The sequence below is a fragment of the Microcebus murinus genome, chromosome 8 (genome assembly GCF_040939455.1).
Source record: "Microcebus murinus isolate Inina chromosome 8, M.murinus_Inina_mat1.0, whole genome shotgun sequence".
NCBI lineage: Eukaryota > Metazoa > Chordata > Mammalia > Primates > Cheirogaleidae > Microcebus > Microcebus murinus.
In genome coordinates this window covers 81,430,700-81,451,756 of record NC_134111.1, presented here as the reverse complement: position 1 = coordinate 81,451,756, position 21,057 = coordinate 81,430,700, and the positions used below count along the sequence as shown (strand labels likewise).

General features: G+C 35.6%; 1 protein-coding gene across 46 annotated transcripts in view; it reads right to left on the bottom strand.

Annotated features, from left to right (window-relative positions):
- MAP2 (microtubule associated protein 2) overlaps positions 1-21,057 on the bottom strand; it is a 278,816-nt gene that overhangs the window by 107,612 nt on the left and 150,147 nt on the right. For 2 of the 46 annotated variants that reach the window (XM_020288238.2, XM_020288237.2), the window contains exon 3: positions 19,095-19,203. The exons of the other annotated variants lie outside the window; for them this stretch is intronic. The gene's annotated coding sequence lies outside the window, so the exon portion shown is untranslated. The remainder of the gene's footprint in view (positions 1-19,094; positions 19,204-21,057) is intronic. 46 annotated transcript variants of the gene reach the window in all.

The following is a 21,057-nucleotide window of genomic DNA, read 5'->3' as shown; positions in this document are numbered from 1 at the left end:
CAGTCTTTAAATAGGAGAGCAGCTGCCAACATAAAATCATTTAGTCTAACATCCCACTAAACCATTTCTGTTTCCCCTAATATGCTTAGAATCAGTTCATTGTCTACTTATTTGTGAATAGAAGAAAGTCATGGTGAACCAAAGTTACTGATAATTGAACAGGTCAGAGAACAATCTTTCTTTCTTGGGGCTTTTATCAAAGTTCCTTTCAAAAGAACATCATGTTTCTCACAAAGGAAACATTTCAAAATATACACTTGAAAAAATTAAGAAATGTTAACAAAATCCCCATTCAGAAAACATATGGACTTTGGCTGAGAAGAAAATCTAGGTAAGATAGACAGTAAGAATTCTCCTCTTTCATTTCCAAACCTGAAACTCTAGGGTATTGCCGAGGACTAGCAGGCTGGGTTAAGCTGACTTAGTAAAAATGATGTAGTCTTATCCAAAGCATCTCAACATAATTCCAGGCAGTAAAAATAGTATACAAATAGGTGACGGATAAAGAATTAGATTAGTCAGAAAAGTCAGGCTTAAGCCTCAGAGGCTTTATAAGATAAAGGTTTATAGCCTGTTAACACAGATCTTCATATAAGCAGGGAGTCTCTCCAGGCCACCTCTGTCCCATGCAGTGACCAAGCTATCTGGGTACATCCTTCTTGTGGCTCAACTCACTGCCTTTAGGATTCCAGCAGCAGGCAAAGAAGACATCCAGAGGTCTCAGCACTGGCTATTAAATAAGGAAGTGACACACATCACTTCCTCATACAGCCCACTGGACTGAACATAGCTTTGCTTAAATACAAAGTGTTAAGAGACATGGAGGATAAATGGATATCTGGTGAGCAGTAAATATCTCCATTGTAATGGTGAATGGACATAATGAGATTGGTCCAGTAACTGCTTCAGATTCCTTCCTTCTTGAAAAAGGTTGAAAAGAAACAACAATGCTCGGTGACACAGCTTAAAACTTATTTTGCTAAACCATTAACACATGCTGACTCTGATTGAATGTATTTATATATAAATAAATATTCAATTTTATAAATAGAATATGAATTGGCACTGCAATATAGAGAGCCTCCGGCAGCAGTGGGGCATGTGTGTCAGCGGTATTGCTTATTTATATATTACACTGCCGTTTTCTGCCCAGCATCAGTATATATCTGCAGAAATATAACACTTCTTTGCTTGACAGAAGCCATCTGTTCGTTTCTAATTTTCATACAAATACCAACCTTTTTATTTTTATTTATTTATTTTATTTCTTAAATTGACAGATAAAAGTCTATGCATTTATCATATACAACATGATGTTTTGAAATACACACATGGGCCGTGATCATATAGTGCTTAGTATCTGCTCTGTGTGAAATACACAGGTGCTGTGGAATGGCTAAGTCAAGCTAAGTAATGTATGTATTACCTCATGTAGTTGTCATTTTTGTGGTGAGAACACTTAAAAATCTACTCTCAGCATTTTTCAAGAATATAATACATTGTTAACGATAGTTACCATATTGTATAATAGATCTCTTGCATTTATTATTCCCACTATCTAACTGAAATTCTGTAACCTTTAGCCAACATATCCCAGCATCTCCCTGCCACATGCGCTACCATTCTACTCTCTACTTCCATGAGATGAACTTTTTTAGATTCCATATACAAGTGAGACACACTGAGATATTTGTCTTTCTATGCCTGGCTTATTTCACTTAACATAAGGTACTTTAGGTTCATCCATGTTGTTGCAAATGACAGAATTTCCTTTTTTTTAAAATGGCTGAGTGGCATTCCATTATTTGTATATACCGTATTTTTCTTCTTTTTTTATATTTATTTTTTTCAGCATATTATGGGAGTACAAATGTTAAGGTTATGTATATTGCCCATGCTTCCCACCTCAAGTCAGAGCTTCAAGCTAGTCCATCCCCCAGTTGGTACACATCATACTTATTATGTAAGTATATACCCAGCCCTCCCCCCACCTGCCCAACACCCCGTAAATGTTATTCCTATGTGTCCACTTAGGTGTTGATCAGTTAATACCAATTTGCTGGTGAGTACATGTGGTGCTTATTTTTCCATTCTTGGGATACTTCACTTAGTAGAATGCATTCCAGCTCTATCCAGGAAAATACAAGAGATGCTATATCACCATTGTCTCTTATAGCTGAATAGTACTCCATGCTATTTTTTTATCCATTCATTGTTGATGGGCACTTAGGTTAATTGCTTATCTTGGCTATGATGAATAATGCTGCAATAAACATGGAAGTGCAGATTTCTCTTTACCATACTACTTCATTTCATTTGGATATCTACCCAGTAGTGAGATTAGTGGATCATAGGGTCGCTCTATTTCTAATTGTTTGAGGAACCTCTGTACCATTTCCTATGATAGCTGTACTAATTTATATTCCCACCAACAATGTTCCAGGTTTCCCTTTTCTCCACACTCTCACCAACACTTACTTTTGTCTTTTTGATAATAGCCATCCTAACAGAACACCAACCTTTGAAAATGGTAGAATAAATTAATATAGATACATAGATTCATTGGTATAAGGAGAAGAAATTGGGGGGAGACTCAAAGGAAACTAAGCAGGCTTGCAGGTTGCCACAAGACTTACATTGCCAGAATACCACCTAAAGATTTTGCTTTCATGTTCAAAACTCTTCTTTTAAAATGACAAAAATCTAAATTCCTAGGCTTAACCTCAAGGGCTTCTATATTGTGACTACACCCTACTTTTTCAACTTTATCCCCAACTTTCAACCAACACAAACCCTCACATCTTCTTAGACTAGTTCTCTTGCAGATTTATTGATTCCATCTTTTTAGTTCTCTCCTCTCCTTCTGTGAAGTCCTCTTCTTTCTTTTTTTTCATTTTTTTTCTCTATTTTTCTCCCTCTCTCCCTTCTTTCCTTGCTCTAGACTTGTAAACTTCTTGTTAGATTCAAGCTCTCTACGAAGTTTCCCCAACCACCTCCAGGGATGTTTCTGTTCACTGGTATGGTGATTCCTGTTTTGTACACGTATTTGACATTCATATGAACTATTATATTGTTAATTAAGATCCATGAAATCGAAAGAAATTCATATCCCCACCCATTTTTATGTTTTGTTTCAATCCTAAAGCCATTAGTATCTGCCAGATACATGAATTTTTTATAGTATTTTGAATTAAAAACAAATACATATACAGGACAAAAAAAATATTAAGCTATATAAGTACACAGTGGACTTCAAACTATGCTGCCATATTGTCAAATTATTTCCGAAGAGGCATTAACTTATACTGTGTTATGGACTGGATTGTGTCCACCTGACATTCGTATATTGACCTGCAACGTGACTGTATTTGGAGATACGGCCATTAGAGAGGTAATTAAGTTTAAAGGAGGTCAAATGGGTGGGTTCCTAATCTGACAGGACTGGGTTGTTATTTAAGAACAGGAGACACCAGAGCTTTCTCTTTCTCTCTATGAGCATAAAGAAGGAAAGACTCTCCTTGACCACACTTTAGTTATGTTCCTCTGAATCCTCTTTTTGGCTAGGCCTTGACTTTGGCCCCTGATCTTACAAATCCAATTTTAGCAAGAATCCTGTCTGTTTAGTGAAAATCCCCCACCCTTAATATCTGACCACCCTCGATAGCTGATCAAGTTCTACACCCCCCACCTTCATGTCTAAGTCTGTATGTAGCCTGCCTTCTGCAAAAATCTAGTTAAGTAAGTTTAGCAAGAATCACCCTAGCCCTTGATAATTTTTCATCTATGACCCCCTCATTCTGCTCATTAGCTAATGTTGGGGCTCAGAAAACAATGCCCCATAGTGAAAGTCTCAGAAGTAGGCTCAGAAGCAAAGTTTCTCTCTGACCTGCTTCTGTCCTCCTGTCTCTCAGCCTCATTCTCCCCTGAGACAAGCTATAGAAACAAAAATCCTGCTTCCTCAAGGTGGGTCATAACAAACTAGAACCCCTTTTCCCCAGAGCCAACCATAAAACCTAAAAATAGTTCTCTAACTTTCTCTCACCTTAAAATGTAAGAACTGGCCATAAAAATTTCTCTGGCCAACCTTGTTTGGTTGTAGGTCATCAGACCCCCTTCCAGAGAGGGTTCTGTCCCATACCTGGAAGGAAGGAATGCTGCACAGAGGCCAGGAAGAATCTGGACAGGCCTTGCTGGGTGTCCCCCTCTCAGGCTATTACTATTAGATTGTACCCTTTTTGTCCATTCATATTTCTACATATTGTCCATGCTTCATCAAACCTAAGCATAAAAATGGATATTTCATCCTGTGTCTTTGAGTCTTCAATCTTAAGGTTCTTATGTCATGTAAAACTAAGATCAAATACACTTGTTATGCTTTTCTCTTGTTAACCTGTCTTTTGCTATAGGAGTGTCTGCTGTGATTCTACAGTGGGGAGGAAAGGTATCACACCTTTCTCTCTTTCTCCCTCTACATTGTAAATCCCCAACGGTCTTTGCTATATATAGAGTTGAGCCCAATTCTTTCTCCTATTGCAATATTCTTAGTCCTGAGTAAAGTCTTCCTTACCATTTTAACAAGTATCATAATATTTTTTTCTTTAATAGACAAATGAGAAGGTAGCTACCTATAAGCTAGGAGGAGAGACCTCACCAGAAATCAACCCTGAAGATATTGAACTTCTAATCTCCAGTGAGAAAGTAAATTTCTGTTGTTTGAGCTACCCAGTCTGTGGTATTCTTTTATGCCAGCCCGAGCAGACTCATACATCACCCATCCCATTGTCTGTTCTCATACACCACTACCCACAATGTATATTATTTATTTGTTTAATGTCTGCCCCACTCCACCCTAACTAAGCTGTAAATTGTAGAAGGGCAGGGAACATTTTCTTTTGTATTTACTACATCACACCCTCTGTCTGGTAGCAAATACTTGCTTAGTAACTAACTATTCAACAAATGAATGAACAATGGAGGTTATGTATTGTAGAAAATGGAAAGGTATGCTTGGTACTGGTGAACTTTGTGTATATGAGCTCCTGTGTTATAAGCAATGGAATCTCTTTATACCTGACCTAATGCTTCTCTGATTTGTGAGTTAGTAAAGGCCTCATGAATGAGTGAAAGAAGTAGTAGTTTATTTTCCTAACTCTCCTGACTCAGAATTAATTAAATTCAGCCTTTGAAATAAGAAGAACCCAAACTTTGGACATAGAAGCTGTGTTGGAACCCTGGCCCATCACTTACCAGCTGCGTAATATAGGGTAGGCCTTCTAAATTTTTAGATTCTCAGTGTTATCAAAAAAAATGAAGATTATTAATAAAACTTCCCTTATAGAGTTGTTGCAAGGATTAAATAAACTCATGTGCTTGGAAAAGTGCTTTGACAATTATGGAAAATTGGTTAGTCTTAATATCAGCCTTGAGCAGAAGCCCTACATTCATGCTAATCTGTAGTTTCTTAGCTTCAACTCTTTTGAATTTTGCTCAGCATCTAAAAGCCTTTTGCAAGGTTCTTAAGACACAGGGTATCTTTGAGAAGGATTGTGCAAGAGAAAAATAGCATTTCATTCACTGATAGTCCTAGTTCACCTGCTGGGAGCCATCTGTCAACCTGCAGCAGCATAAAGAGATTTCACAGAGGAGGCATTTGGCTGAACTCAGTGACAGAGCACCAAAGCACCTGGCTATTTTTGAGGTCGATGTGAGCATTAAAAGTCTAGCTGTGGGTCTAAAGAAGTTAGAATTCAGCCGACTGATGATGTTCTTTGCCAGAGCTCCCGCACCCTCTGACATTCCTGACTGTGGCAAATTTGGAATGGCATGCATTCAGGAAAGGGGACCACACCAGCAAGAGGAAAATACAGGCTGTGCTGCAATCATCTGACCAGAAAAAGTAAAATTCTAACAAATCTACTTTTAGCCTGAAGAGCTAAAAGCTCTAGAAGCAGAGGGATTTCATCAACTCAGTGGAGTATTGGGGAATAGTTTACAATTAAGGGTGATCTCCGGCTGATTTGGGTTTTTCATCTTTTGCTGCATATTGTTCAAGAGGCATTGTGTGATAACTTAATTAGCCAGTGGGGACTAAGTTGGCACCCTCCCCTCTCCCTTCTGTAATGCTAATTTGAAATATCTTTTTTTCCTCCCCAAATTATTTTCTTAACAGTGGCATCCAACATTTTATTACTAAAGAAATTGCCTGTAATAACACATTTTAAAAAGTGAGGATGTCTTAATTGAGTGAGAATATTACTCACTGGCTGAGAAAATATATCAACACAAAAGCTAGCCTTGAAATATCTCCGAATCCACTATGTCAGCATACCCAGGCATTCTGGAAATTCTATAACCATATCCCTGTGTGCATGATACAATAATTCTTACATCAGCAATCTTAAAAATATTAAGATTCATGAGGGTATATCATTAAGATTTCACCCAATAAAAGGGGAGGACTTAGCATCCAGATGAAATAACAAAAAAGAATTTGCCTCCCTATAAATAGGAAACAGAGGAGGAGGCAGATCTCCTCCCACTCTCTCTGAGAGGGATCTTTGGTAAAATGTTTTTCCCTTCTCTTCCATTATTCTGTCAGTGGTCATGCAATCCTCCCTCCTTTGTGCTCTTTTCAGAAGGGTGTTCTATTATTATGCTTTATTTAATTGGCTTAAATTTAAGTAAATAGACACCACTGAGATGAAGGGCAGTCCCAATGGAGGAAGGAGGAGTACAAAAGTCGACACCAGAGGAGGGCACAAAGAGATAGGGACTGCAGAGGCGGGCCAGACACCAGAGACCCCAGGCACTGCACAGTCTTGGAAAGCTTTCATCTAAAGCTCCTAGTGGACACTTAGCGTCTATAATCAAGCCACGTGTGTCTGATTTATACAAAAACATACGAAAATAAGATTAAAGTCTGGGCTTCCAAAAACAGCAAGTGAGCCAATGAGTTTGCAAATATTCCAGCTGCTCTAATTACTGTTGTTCTGAAGGAATGTGAGGGCTGCTGACTCCTTGCTTGGGTTACCCTGGACTCCCCTGGGACTCCATCAGCTACCTTTGGTATTTGCCGGCACAAAAGTTAGCTTCAGAGGTAGGTTTCTACCTCACACTGTTATTATTAGAGTGGTTTTCAGAGCTACTCTAAACATCGACAGGCTTTAATAATGCATTATCTTTTAAAGTTGTGGCTCTAAAGAAGTATATAACACCATCAAAATGACCCATTCTGAGTCTTTGAGTGGTCTAACTCCAAGTGCAGGGCTACTCTCTCCCATCCCCACTGAGCTCCACCATCTATCTGGGATCTTCCCAACACTGTAAAGCCAGCAGCCTGCAGTGTGGGTGCCTCCTAGCAACTAGTGTCTTGCATGATTTCATCTTTAATAGGGGCTTTGGCTTCAAGAAAGATTCTAGAAGTACTTTTTTAATTAATGACTACAAAACCTATAATACAGTGAGTTTTGTTTTCTTTTGTTTACTTATCATTTTATTTTGCCATTTCACATTCATTCTATTTTCTAATATTAATACCAAACTGAATGCCATTCAACTAAAAGAAATCATGCAGCTAAAGAAAATAAAGAAAAAATAAACAAGTTAAAAAGAAACTGGAAGCAATTTGTGCCTTTCTCTTTGCCTAATGTTTTGTGTGGCTGTGTCTAATTAGCATGAAGGGAATATATTTTCCCTGTGCACAGCAAGTCTGCTTCAAGCTCTTAAAGTACTCTCATTGATTCTTTGGAGATCTACTGGTGATCACAGGCAGGTATGAGAACCTGATAAAACATAATCTTATCAAGTCCCCAGGAATTGATTATAGTAGAATACAGACATGAATGGGTGAGGGCTCATTAGATCCTGATATAACCTCAAAATAACACTAAAACTAGAAATACAGATTTCTACTATTTGTAAGAAAACATATATAACTCCATTGCTATATCAAAAGATAAGGATCCTTAACTATCCAAAGGGAGTTAAAATCTTCTCTGTTCTTAAATAAGATTTCCTTTGAAACTTGTTCTAAAACAATGTCTTTATGTCTTAAAGGAGTCAATGTACTATCAAAAAAGACATTTGTCATTTATTTCCCACCATGTTCTCAAATATTGGTCATCTATAGCATCACCTAAAAATCTCTAAAGTTTTAATGTAAATATAATTGTCTATTTAGTAGTTCTCTCATTCATTTAGCAAATTACTTGCTGCAGTTGCCTGCTTAATAACACAATCATTTTCCCGTGGAGGCCACAAGAAATATCATTTATGCCATTAAATAGCAGCTGACAAACTTGGTTACAACAGACCCAAGGAAAATTTCTGGTTCTCAATTTCCTGGAGAGTTGGTTTTTAGCATTATACAAATGAATAGTCATTTCTCTTAAATAATTTGAATTAAAATCCTTTTCCTCAAAAAGAAATAATCTGTGAAGATATTTTAAAAGATTCTATAGTGTTACTGTATTAAAGCCACCTTCAAAATCAAATTAAATTTTTTATTGTGATGACTTCATAATTGAAATGTAAACATATTTTAAAATTACAACTCAAGTAATAACTAAGAAATTTATATTTTTTTCACTCTCAAAATATTGTAAGAATTGATCATATTAAATTGGCAAAGAAGTGTGAACTCTTTTCAAGTAAGAGCCTATAAAATACAGATGATTATCAAAAAAAATTTTTAATTCAATAAGTTCATTACTAGTGTCCAATAAAGGTGTTATATGGAATGAAATGAAATGCATGTGAGAGAGCACACACATATCACAGAGGCATCTCCCTTGGGTAAAAATCTTATAAAAGCTCATTTTTAAAGCAACCTAACAGACCTGTCTTTGAACTGCTTTATTGGGTTGAGCTTTTCTTTCTTTTCTTTTTGGTAGTGATACTTGATGGTAGATTTTAGGATTACTCCACATCATGCAATTTTTATTTTTCCTTTATATTCTCTCCTTGTTCAATTGTAACAACTTGAAGCAATTTTCTCATATTCACACTATTCCTGCCTGAAAATTGTTTCCTGTGAAAGTTTCTTTTAGTGAAGTGTCAGACAGCTGTGCCTCCCAAGAGAGGCCCATGTGTTATACTTTGTTCATTATAAATCTGTGACTTTCCTGATGACCATGGGTTTCAGTGGATGCTGACAGGCTGTTACAGACTCTTACAGAACTCCATTTACTTTCTTCTTCTGGATACTTCTTACAGCAGGGAACTAGTATAGCAGATACAAAAAATATATATATATGAGAATGGAAACAAAGGCTTTCAAGCCAGCCAGATCTCTATGTAGCAAGTAATTTATATTCATTGGTCCATAATTTCTTCATCTGTGGATGAAAATATCTACTTTCTTGTAGAACAATATCAAGGACTAGGGATAAGTTAGGGAAAGCTTTTCATACAGTATTTATTATGTGCTACTGGTATTAAACAACAATTGGGTAAAGCTGGTTTGTCAAAATGTTTAACAGAGAAAGAATGTTGCTATTTATTACATTGTATAATACTTTACAAACATGGGTGGGCACCACAGTCACCTGGGATCCTGGTTAAAAATTCAGTCTTGAGTTCTGTTCCAAGAACTTTGATTCTGATATTTGTTGTGGGTTCGGGGAATCTGCACACCTCACAAGTACTCAATAAGATCACTAAGAGTATGATCTGGTGACCATAATTTGATAAATAACTGCTATGTTTTACATAATTAGTTCTATTGGTATAATTATGCTTATTTTGGCTGCCATTTTAACAGTTTAAAAAAGAGTATACTGTTTTCAAGATATTAGCTTAATGATAGCTGTTAGCTTAAATATTTGTTATCATTATTTTTAACTGCATGGGCATAAACTTATTATATAGGTGATATAAAAGAAGCCCAAATATTTTTTCAAAGTAACTTATGGGTTTTTTTTCCTCCTCTCAAAAACTCTGGTTTTTAGCTTCTTTGTGTGTGACAAACTCTTTGCAGAATTTAATGAAAGCTTTGGATTCATGCCCATGCAGGCATGACCTTTAGTTTTACAAAAGCTTCCTATGTCCATTCATATACCGCCTGGAAGGAATGAGTCTCCAGTCAAAAGCACTTGGTTGAAAGAACTAGGCATTAACCATTTGCAATTTAGAGAAAAGTTTCTGTTCTCTTTAGGTTTTACAGGTCTAAAACATATTTATTGTATAGTGAAAAAATGTGCCCTTTATATATATCTATTTATTACTTCTCCAGTAGCTTTGCTTATTCAATAGAAAGATTAGAAAGAGTAGTTCTTTACAAAATTGAATTGGAGAATTCTAACAAGGAGGCTGTTTATTCTGTGAAAATAACACAAGTTTTTACTTTGGATAACAAGGAATTTAGTAAGCACATACAAAGAGAACTTTAATTGCCATAGACTCTAACACAAGTTTTGGCAAAACAGGTATGTATTATCCAGCATGTATTGCCTCTCTTAATGAAGCTAAGCTTTGGGGGAAAATATGTGAGAAAAATGCACATTTTCTTTTTGTTTGCTTTACCCTGGGATTAAAATACTTCAATGGTCCAGTGCTCCTAAGAAACTGAGAAAAATGCATCCCTTGCCCTTAATGACCTACCATCATCTAGCCTTACCTACCTTTCCAGCCTCATCCTACACCGTATTTCTTTTACCCTCTATTCCCTTGTTACACTGACTTTCTGTCATTCACTCTTATAAGCTATGCACCTATATCCATAAATCCTTGTGCTTTTGCTCTGCTTGGAATGATCTCTTCTCCGTTCTCTTTTCGTAACTAATTATTGCTTATCTATAGATCACATTTAAATTATCTTCCTGACAAAATCACTTCCTGAATCTCTCTTTTATACATGTTGCTGTGGTTCTAATTTTGCATTTATTTGTGTGATTATTTGATTAAAAGCTTATTCCCCACTAAATTCTAAGCTTCATAAGGACAGGGCCCATAATTGCTTTTGTTTACCCAGATTATAAGCACTTGGTGCTTCATAAGATTTTATTAACTATATGGAAGAATGAATAAAAGAATTCATGAAAGCATGCATCTTATTGTGTCAATCTCGCAACTAAAATATAAGAAACTCAGTAACTGTGTAGGTAAAGGTCTAGGTATACCACTTTGGGAGTCAGTTTTATATGCGAAAAAGAAACATATTGGACCAAACAATCTATACGCTTTCTTTCAGTTTTAAAAATCAATGACTCAGCAACTCAAATGTCCATTAACCAGTTAATGGATTAATAAAATATAGCATATCCAGTCAATGGAATGTTATTCCTCCATAAAGAATAATGAAGTATGATATATGGATGAACACTGAAAATATGCTGAGTGAAAAAAGCATTTCACAAAAGAAGACAAATGGCCAATAAACATATAAAAAAATGCTCACATCTCTAATCATCAGGGAAATGCAAATCAAAACCACAATGAGATATCATTTAACTCCAGTGAGAATGGCTTTTATCAAAAAGTCCCAAAACAAAAAACATTGGGATGGATGTGGAGAGATAGGAACACTCATACACTGCTGGGACTGCAAATTAGTACAGTCTCTATGGAAATAGTATGGAGATACCTCGAAGAACTAAAAGTAGAACTACCATTTGATCTAGCAATCCACCACTGGATATTTATCCAAAGCAAAAAAAGACATTCTATAAAAAAGACACCTGCATTTGAATGTTTATAGTGGCATAATTGACAATTGCAAAGATGTGGAAACAACCCAAATTCCCATCAATCTATGAGTGGATTAATAAAGTATGGTACATGTATACCATGGAGTACTACTCAGCCATGAAAAAATGGTGAACTAATACCTCTTGTATTATCCTGGATGGAGATGGAAGCCATTCTTCTAAGTGAAGTATGACAAGAACAGAAACACAAACATCATGTATACTCATCATGCAATTGGTACTAGTCATTCAAAACTTATGTGCACATATGGAAGTAACATTCATTGGGTGTTGGCCAGGTGGGATGGGGAGGAGTGGATAGGTAAACTCACACCTAACAGGTGTAGTGCACACTGTGTAGGGGATGGGCACATTTGTAGCTTCGATTTGGGTGGTGCAAAGGCAATTTATGTAACCAAGGCATTTGTACACCCATAATACTCTGAAATTAAAAAAAGAAAAAGAAATGAAAAAAAAATCATCTGTGAATACTATGAATACTCTAAGCACATAAACTAGAAAATACTGAGGAAATAGACAAATTCTTGGAAACATACAACCTCCCAAGACTCAGGAAGAAATAGAACTCCTGAACAGACTGATAATAAGCAGTGAGATCGAAGCAGTGATAAAAAATCTTCCAACAAAAGAAAGCCCCAGATCAGATGGATTCACAGCATATTTCTACCAGAAGTACAAAGAACTGGTATCCATCCTACAGAAATTATTCCATAATATCAAAAAGGAGGGAATCCTCCCTAACACATACTATGAAGCCAGGATCACCTTGATACTAAAGCCAGTAAAGAATCTAACAAAAAAGGAAAGCTACATACCAATATCCCTTAAGAATATGAATGCAAAAATCCTCAGTAAAATACTAGCAAACTAAATTCAACTGCTCATCAAAAATAAATAATCCATGATGACCAAGTGAGCTTCATCCCAGGGATGCAAGGATGGTTCAAAGGCAATTACAGCAAAACCAAAAATAAATAAGTGGGACTTCATTAAATTTAAAAGCTTCTGTATAGCAAAGGAAATAATCAACAGAGTATATAGACAACCTACAAACTGGGAGAAAATATCTGCAAACTATACATCCATTAAAGGCCTAATTTCCAGAATCTACAATGACCTCAAACAAATCAGCAAGAAAAACAACAACAACCCCACTAAAAAGTGGGAAAAGACATGAACAGAAGCTTTTCAAAAGAAGATAGACAAAGGGCCAACAAACATATGAAAAAATGCTCAACATCACTAATCATCAAGGAAATGCAAATTAAAACCACAATGAGATATCACCTTACCCCTGTCAGAACAGCTATTATTAAAAAATCAAAAAACAATGGATGCTGACTTGGATGCAGAGATAAAGGAATTCTTATACACTATTGGTGGGACTGCAAATCAGTACAAACTCTACGGAAAACAGTATGGAGACTCCTCAAAGAAATAAATATGGACTTACCGTTTGACCTAGCAATCCCACTACCGAGTATCTATCTAAGAGAAAAGAAGTCATTTTATCAAAGAGACATCTGCACTAGGAAGTTTGTTGCAGCATAATTCACAATCGCAACAAGTGTGCCCATCAATTCATGAGTGGATTCTCAAAGTGTGGTGTGTATATATATACATACACACACACACACACACACACACACACACACACACGTTGTGGAGTGCTGCTCAGCCATAAAAAGTGAATGAATTAATGTTTTTTGAAGCAATTTGAATTGAACTGGAGACCATTATCCTAAGTGAAGTATTAATATCTCAGGAATGAAGAAACAAATACCACATGTACTCTTTAATAATTTTGAACTAATTGATGGGTACACATGGGCACAGAGTGAAGTAAAAGTCATTGAAAACCACGAAGTGGGCAGGAAGGAGGAGGGGAGGAGGAGGAGAGGGGTAAAAACCTACCTAACAAGTACAATGTATAATATTCAGGTGATGGGCTCACTAATAGCCCTGACTTAAGCATTATAAAAGCTATCCATGTAACAAAAACATTTGTACACCCTTAATATTTTGATAAAAAATTAGATAGTGGAGATGGTTATGTAACTCCATAAATACACTAAAAATTACTGAATTGTATAATTTAAAAGTGTGAATTTTCATATATTAATTATAACTCACTCATAGCTGTTATTTAAAAACAAAATCAGTGGCCTCTATTAATTCATAATTTAAATCTAAAATATAATGTTAATTCAGTAAATATTGGCATTTTTAGAGGTTTAAGATTTTTTTCTAAAGAGCTTTAAGTCCAAGCAGCAGGAACATGACAAGAAAGAAATGAGGCAATAATGGAGTGGACATGTGAATGAAAGAAATGAGGAAAAAATGGAGTGGACATAGAGACATTTGAATGGCAAACAGAAGGAATAAGAATATGGAATCTATAGATATTAGCAAGTTTAAGCAATAAGCTTTTAGTTTGGAACTTTGAGAATGAGGATTCTGAATTAAAAAACTACCTCATAGGCAATATCCAGCAATAGTGCATACCTCCTACTCTGTTAGGTAGCCACATGATTTTAATTTGAAGAATTTTGAGACAGTAAAGAAATAATTTACCATTTTTCAAAATCTGTTTAGTATAGACTGACTCTAGTATCAAATTTTATAATATTTCTTCACTAATTCATCTTGGTCTGCAATCAATGTAACAGTTATCTCCCCCTATAGTTACATATATGTTTCTTAAAATACTGAAAGGAAAAAAAAAATTAAAGATTACAAACATCCTTCAACTTTTGAAAATGCTTTAAATGTTAAATTGTATACAATGGTTAAATGGATCCTAATTCTATTTGAAAGTAGAATGCCACCTACTTGGAAATGTCGCTGGGATGTGTAGATCATAACATAGAGAGGTGTTGGTGAGTATATGAGTTTTGTGGTTATTATCTTATTATACTAACCGATAGATGCTATTAGCTATTAGCTTTCTGATCTCTAAAAATAAAACAACTTCAACATACATTTAAGGTTAATAAATATTTCTACTTGAGATTAATAGGAATATAACTGCAAATTATATATTTAACATCATTAATGCTATTAGTTTACTGTGGAGACATCTTAACATACAGATATCACACCCTGATTAGGTACCACTTGAATTAGCATTTGACTTTTGGCTGTTATTGTTCCTTTAAATGACAAGTTAATTATGCAGTTACTCAGCTCCAAAAGTGAAAAAACAGACTCATAGATGCAAAATCAAATGACTCATAGACATGATCTCAACTATCAAATGTCATAATTATTTGTTACATTCAAAATGATGTCATAAAGAGATTTGTGCAGTTTTTTTCTAAAGCTCTTCTATATGCTCAATTTAATAGAGATGGCTCCTAAGTAACTAGTTTCTGACTGTACTGGGTCCACAGAGTGAATCTGTTGCATTTTAACTTCAATTTCCCCATTCTTTGTTTACATGTTAACACCAAGAGGAACAACCTGCCCCTTTACAGTGCCTGAAAATTAAACATGTGTGGTCTTACCTGGAAGTTCTGTATTTGTTTTATATTTTTACCCATGGACACATATTTAGTCGCAGTATCCAAGTAATTTTCTGAATAAGCCAGAAATCAATAAGACTGAACAATTTATTACTAACATTTCTCTCTAGTGGTGTCAGTCAAATGGATAATCTCTTAAAGAAAACATGATTTTGAACAAGGAAGATTATAAACTTGGAAAATTTCTTCTCTATATACACTTTTCTATATATACTTGGTTATATGCTTGGAAAATTTCTTTTCTACTGGACCTTCTCATCATATTATGAACATAGTCACTAACAAACTAACCATTTATAAAACGAGTGTCCATGTGAACATCCACCTATCTGCTGGTTAACACTGCTCCTTCTCAAAAGCTTAAAGTTTTTGCTCTTTAGTTGATTTCCAGCTGACTGTGCAAAGAGGTTAATATCTGACAACACAATACAAGTTGGATACCACCCAACTGCTAATTTAAATTGCAAGTCTAATGCAATGTTGGAGAAGTAATAGGCAGTAATAGGCAAATCATGGGAAAATGAAGATCTGGCATGATAAGCCAGTAACCGGTGAAAAAGGGAAAACCACAAGCATGAGAACACAAAATTCACTTTAGCAGATAATTATCCATATATTACATAGACTAAGAAAAATTGATTGAGCTCTTGAATATTTTTACAAAAAGAAGCCTTTTTAAGGAGCATGCTGAAAAAGCAAACTGTGACATAAAGAATGTTAAATTGTACTCTAATAAAATTTGTGGGGAAGCTATTATCAACAAAACCAAACAAAATTCATTTCTCTTTCTTAACATGAGCACATGGTTGCAATTGTAATGCAAATATTTCTGTTCATAGTTATTATAAACTTATTTTCCTAATATATAATTTTATTTTTTCAATCTAAAGATCACCTTAAACTTTTTTCCTCTGTGTTTTTAATGAAATGTGATCTGTGTTTGAGGAAAATTCACTTTAAATATTCTCTTTCTTGATACCAATTATTGCCAGATAATGAGGCCCTCCTGCACATGTTTTCTGCAAAGATGTAATTATGAATAAATCTATTTCCAAAAGTGCTGTTTAAAAGTCACACAAAACTGTCTAAGATATAGAAATGAATCTCACCAGAATATGTTAGTGGAAAGGACAAATGAATAGCTATAAGAAATTGTGTTTTAAAAATTATTTTCTAGAACAGTCTAGTTATGTCTGTCTAAATATTGTTCTTTCAGAGATTATTTATTCACATTTGCCTACATACACATACATTATTTCAATATATTTCTGCTGTACTTACTAAAATATAATGGGAAATACTTGTCTATGTTTAAAATTTTCTCCTCCTTGGTTACATGTATTATACCATAACCATCAAGTCTTGTTCAGCAGCCCCTGAAGTTTTTAGCATTTTTATGTGAACGCCATTAGATGTGGGAGTTTATTTCAGTCTGCAGAAGTATTCTGTTTTGAGATTCGCCAACACTAACACTTTGTCTTTCCTGTCCGCTTACACAACATGTCATGCCTGGCAAACTATAATTATCAGTATTTTCTTTTATGGCACGATAATTATTTGTTATTTTTGCTTAAGCAATAAAAGAACCTAGCAGTGTTCTCCCCACAAACAAAGAGCATGTGCACAGGGTTTTAGGCCTGCCTATGTGCACAATATGGAAAGATTCCAACTACTCTCCATAAAACAGACTGCCATTGTAGATGACTCCACTGAAATACCAAAGACCATTTTATGGAAATCTGTTATAAAAGCTTCCTAGAAAAAGCGAGATAGTTACACTTAAGAGCTCTCCCTTTTCTTAGTTCCAATTTTATTTTAACTGCTGATATTCATACTACAGAACAAATGTACCAACAAAATGAATGCTGGTGAGTTTCTAAAGACCAGGAACAAAATCTTTTTTGCAATAATTTATGATTATGTCAACAGGGCACTGCACACTCTTGTGTGACAGTCACTTTAGTTAAGAGCCAAACTACCAAATCAGCTCATCTGGATTAGTGTAGATTAAGACAAGGATTTATATATTAATAGTATTTTTGTTTCAAGGGTACTGGGTGTAGGATTAATGAATACCTCAGTAACTACTAGGAATGCTGAGTAAAGCTGTGATTAAACAAATATAAACATTCTAAGCATAAAACCCTGTTCATCTTTTTGGCCCCTACCCTAATCTATAGCCACCTTTTTGGTACCTTTCCTTCTTACTGTTGAAGAAACCCAGTGAATCTCACAGGTAGAACAGTGCAAAACTGGTGCAAACTTAATACACAGCATGCAAAACAAACCCTCAGGAGACGATGGGACCTGCCCCAGTTCAGCAAGGCAAAACCCTCAGTTAACTGGAATTTGTAACATCTCTTCACACAATTGCACATTCCTCTGTCCAGCAAGAGTAGGATATCTACAGCTTTACCTTGGCATTGTACATACTTTTCCAAATCTGTTCCCCACCCCCCACCAGGGTACATACAGCCCTTAGATTGTCAGATCAACTTTGAAACCGAGAAGTGCAACTGTGGGTTGTTTCTCTGATGAAAAGATTGGGACTGTTATTTAAAAAGAAGGTTTCTCTTATAGCATTGTATTTATTCTAAAAATTGAGAGAGATTCTGTCAAAAACGTGTATAGCCTTGGCTATTCTGTTATGTGGCCAAAAAAAGGAAGTTTAAAAAGAGATGAGAAACCTTGTATCTCACAGGGATTAAAGATTAGGAGTTAGGGCTGCAAGCATTGGTTCACGCCTATAATCTCTTCACTTTGGGAGACTGAGGCAAGATTAAGATTGCTTAGGACCAGGAGTTCAAAACTGGACTAGAATGAGGAGTTCAAGACCAAAAAAAAAAAAAAATAAAATTAGCCAGGCTTGGTGGTACACACCTATAGACCCAGTTACTCAGAAGGCTGAGGAGGGTGGGTCACCTGGGCCCAGGAGTTTGAGGCTGCAGTGAGCTATGATCATGCCACTGCATTTTGGCTGGATAACAGAGCAGACAGAGCAAGACTCTGTCTCTTAAAAACAAAAGTTAATGACTTCTTAGTTATTAACATTTACTGAGCAAAAGGAGCTGCTTATCCTCCTGCAGAAAACTCTAAAAATGTTTGCTTAAACGTTTACTCTGTGCCTACTTTCCTCTTCTACATGTAAAAGGTGAATGGGGAACATCACTGGGGGAAATTGCTCCTGTACCTTCTGTTAAATCTTTGTGATAAGCCCTACTTTCCTGAAGTTTCAACATGAAATAAGACAATGACTATAAGGCAAGTTGAAGGTAGTAAAGCTCTCTCTGTGATTATCAATTAATGTCATAGTTTACTTAGGCATCTTGCATGGGAAACATGCTAGGTAGAAAAAAAATAATAGCGATGCTTACATAGTTTCAGATTCTACATTGTACTTTCATTTTAAATAAACCAAGAGGTTTATTTTACCCTGAAATCTGCTGGCTTCAGGTCTGTTTGGACAGGCAATCCTATTCAATCAACTATTATTCTCTCCATGCTTGAAGCCAGTTTGGCTCCAGATTGGTGCTAAATGGAAGAGGAGCTGTGCACAGCTGGCCATTCTCTCTCTTGAGGATGTCTTATCTCTTTTTGATATTTGTGGTTAATCGGTTTCTATTGTAAATGGCTTCACTTCAAGCCGTTGATTTATGAGCTTGAGATGTCTGCCTGAGAGTCCTTAGACTCCCTCCTAGAGCTGCAAGAGAGCTGCAGTCACCAGAGTATCTCTTTTAAACCTAGCACTTATTTTTAGATAACAGAGCAAGCTATGAAGCCATTTGAAGATTTGGTAGAGAATTCTAATGTGTAACATTGACTTTAGAGAAGTGGCCCCAAGGCCACTCTTCACATTCACACAGACCTGAATGGAAGGGTAATATAATTTTGGTGTGTTCAGAATCCGTTAAGGTTCTTACGCAGACTTGAGTCTTCTTGGTCTCTTTCAGTTACCAGGAGACTTGGCTTCTGTTCTGTAAGTTCATTAAAAGAGATTCACATATGACTATGTACTTTTATAGGTAGTAGATATTAATTGTCAATATTAGTAATAGATATTTAGGACTATGTCTGTATTCACCTTCCTACTTACAGTAGCTCTTCAAAGTGCTGGGATTCTAATCTAGTGAGTTTACAAAAGGCTCCATCCTGATAGCTAAAAGAGGCGAAGGTGGCTGCCAGCCTGGCTGAAGAGAAGCATGTGGAATCAAATGCAATTAATGTTCTGCAGCATTTATTTATCACTGCATGGGTAGCCCACTGCACCTTTGCATCATTTGCTAATTCTCTCTAAGCACATTTGAAGAGAAAAATCTAGTTTTTATATTTGTTTTAAAAGCCAGTGATATTTTTAACCCAAACAGTAAATGAACTCTCCCAACTTTTTCTTTTTGACCGAGAGTTGATTTCATTCATTTTGAGGGAACATAAAAAGAATGTAAATAGTTGAGCCTTGTTTGAGCTGAAAAACTGAAGGTAAGGAATATTGGTCAGTTTCCTCTCCAAGCTACATAAAATTGAAAAGGTGAACAAGTAGTATGGAAAAACAACAACAACATTATATGCTTGAGGCAGGTTTGTATAAATTACTTTGGGAGATTTTTTCCCATGAAATATCTATGGAAAGAAGGGATTTATTAAATTGGACATTGAAGCTTGGAAGAGTTCATGCACATCACACGGGTAAACAACCTTCTTTCTTAAATGTCACAAAGTAGAGACTCTGTTTGAAAATTTAACTTTAGTTTGTAGATACAAAGAATAAAACTTTTAAAAATTAAGATTAATTAAATATATATAAATAGTACTCCATCAAAAGAGACTAGAATGTTGAACATCCATTATCCTTTCTTACCCACATGTCCTATAAGGCAGGAAAAATACTGCGAACAAAACGTGGTTTCAATCTCTCCTGAACTAATTTGTAGCAGTCTCAAGAACCATTACTGATGAAACCCAAAATAAATCAGCATTTGTCTCATTTATGCACTTGGCTGCATGAGGGGAAAACATTAAAGAAATAAAGACTCCCAGGAGCATACCTTTATAGCCTATTGACTTCCAAGCTCCCTGCATTTCAGACATAATTCATAGAAGTTCTCTTTACAAACAAGGAACAATTTACCTTTTTTGAAGCAATGTTTTACAAAGAGTATTAACTATCAAAGAGTATTAACTATCTTAAAAGTAAATAGTATTTTTCCCTTTGAATAGAAAAATTCATATGCCTGAAGTGTGAAACATGGTTGGAGTTAAGCCTAATAAGAGAATTTTTCTTTTAATGTAAGATGTCGAAAGAAATGAGATATTTCTTCATGAAAATGTTCTGAAAATAAAATCCTACATTATTATGACAAAAAAAGGAAAAAAATGAAAAAAAACTGTAAAAGATTAATTGATTATCACTATGTGTTTAAGTTACTAAGTAAAAATTTAAGATATCAATAAAAATAATTAGAATGCCAGCCACCATTTATTGCCCATGTCTAAGTGCCTGGTACTTTGCTAAGTATTTCACAACCAATATGGCGTTCATTCCTCACACGTCTTTGAGGTAAGTATTATTGAAATTTACTGGCAAGAAACCTGTCCCTACAGAGTATCTCGGCCAAGAGCACACAGCTGTCAGTGTGAGAAGCCTAATCCTGAACTGACCTGAGCCATTAGCTTCTCAACAATATGTCCTGCTTAGTCATAAGAAACTGAGCAGGAATCTGTGCACATAAATAAAGAGTAACCTTAACCTACAGGAAAGGCTATATAGTCATAATCCTGGCTCAACTGATGGAATTGACGTTACTCTTGCAGAGAATGAAAAGAGGAGCATT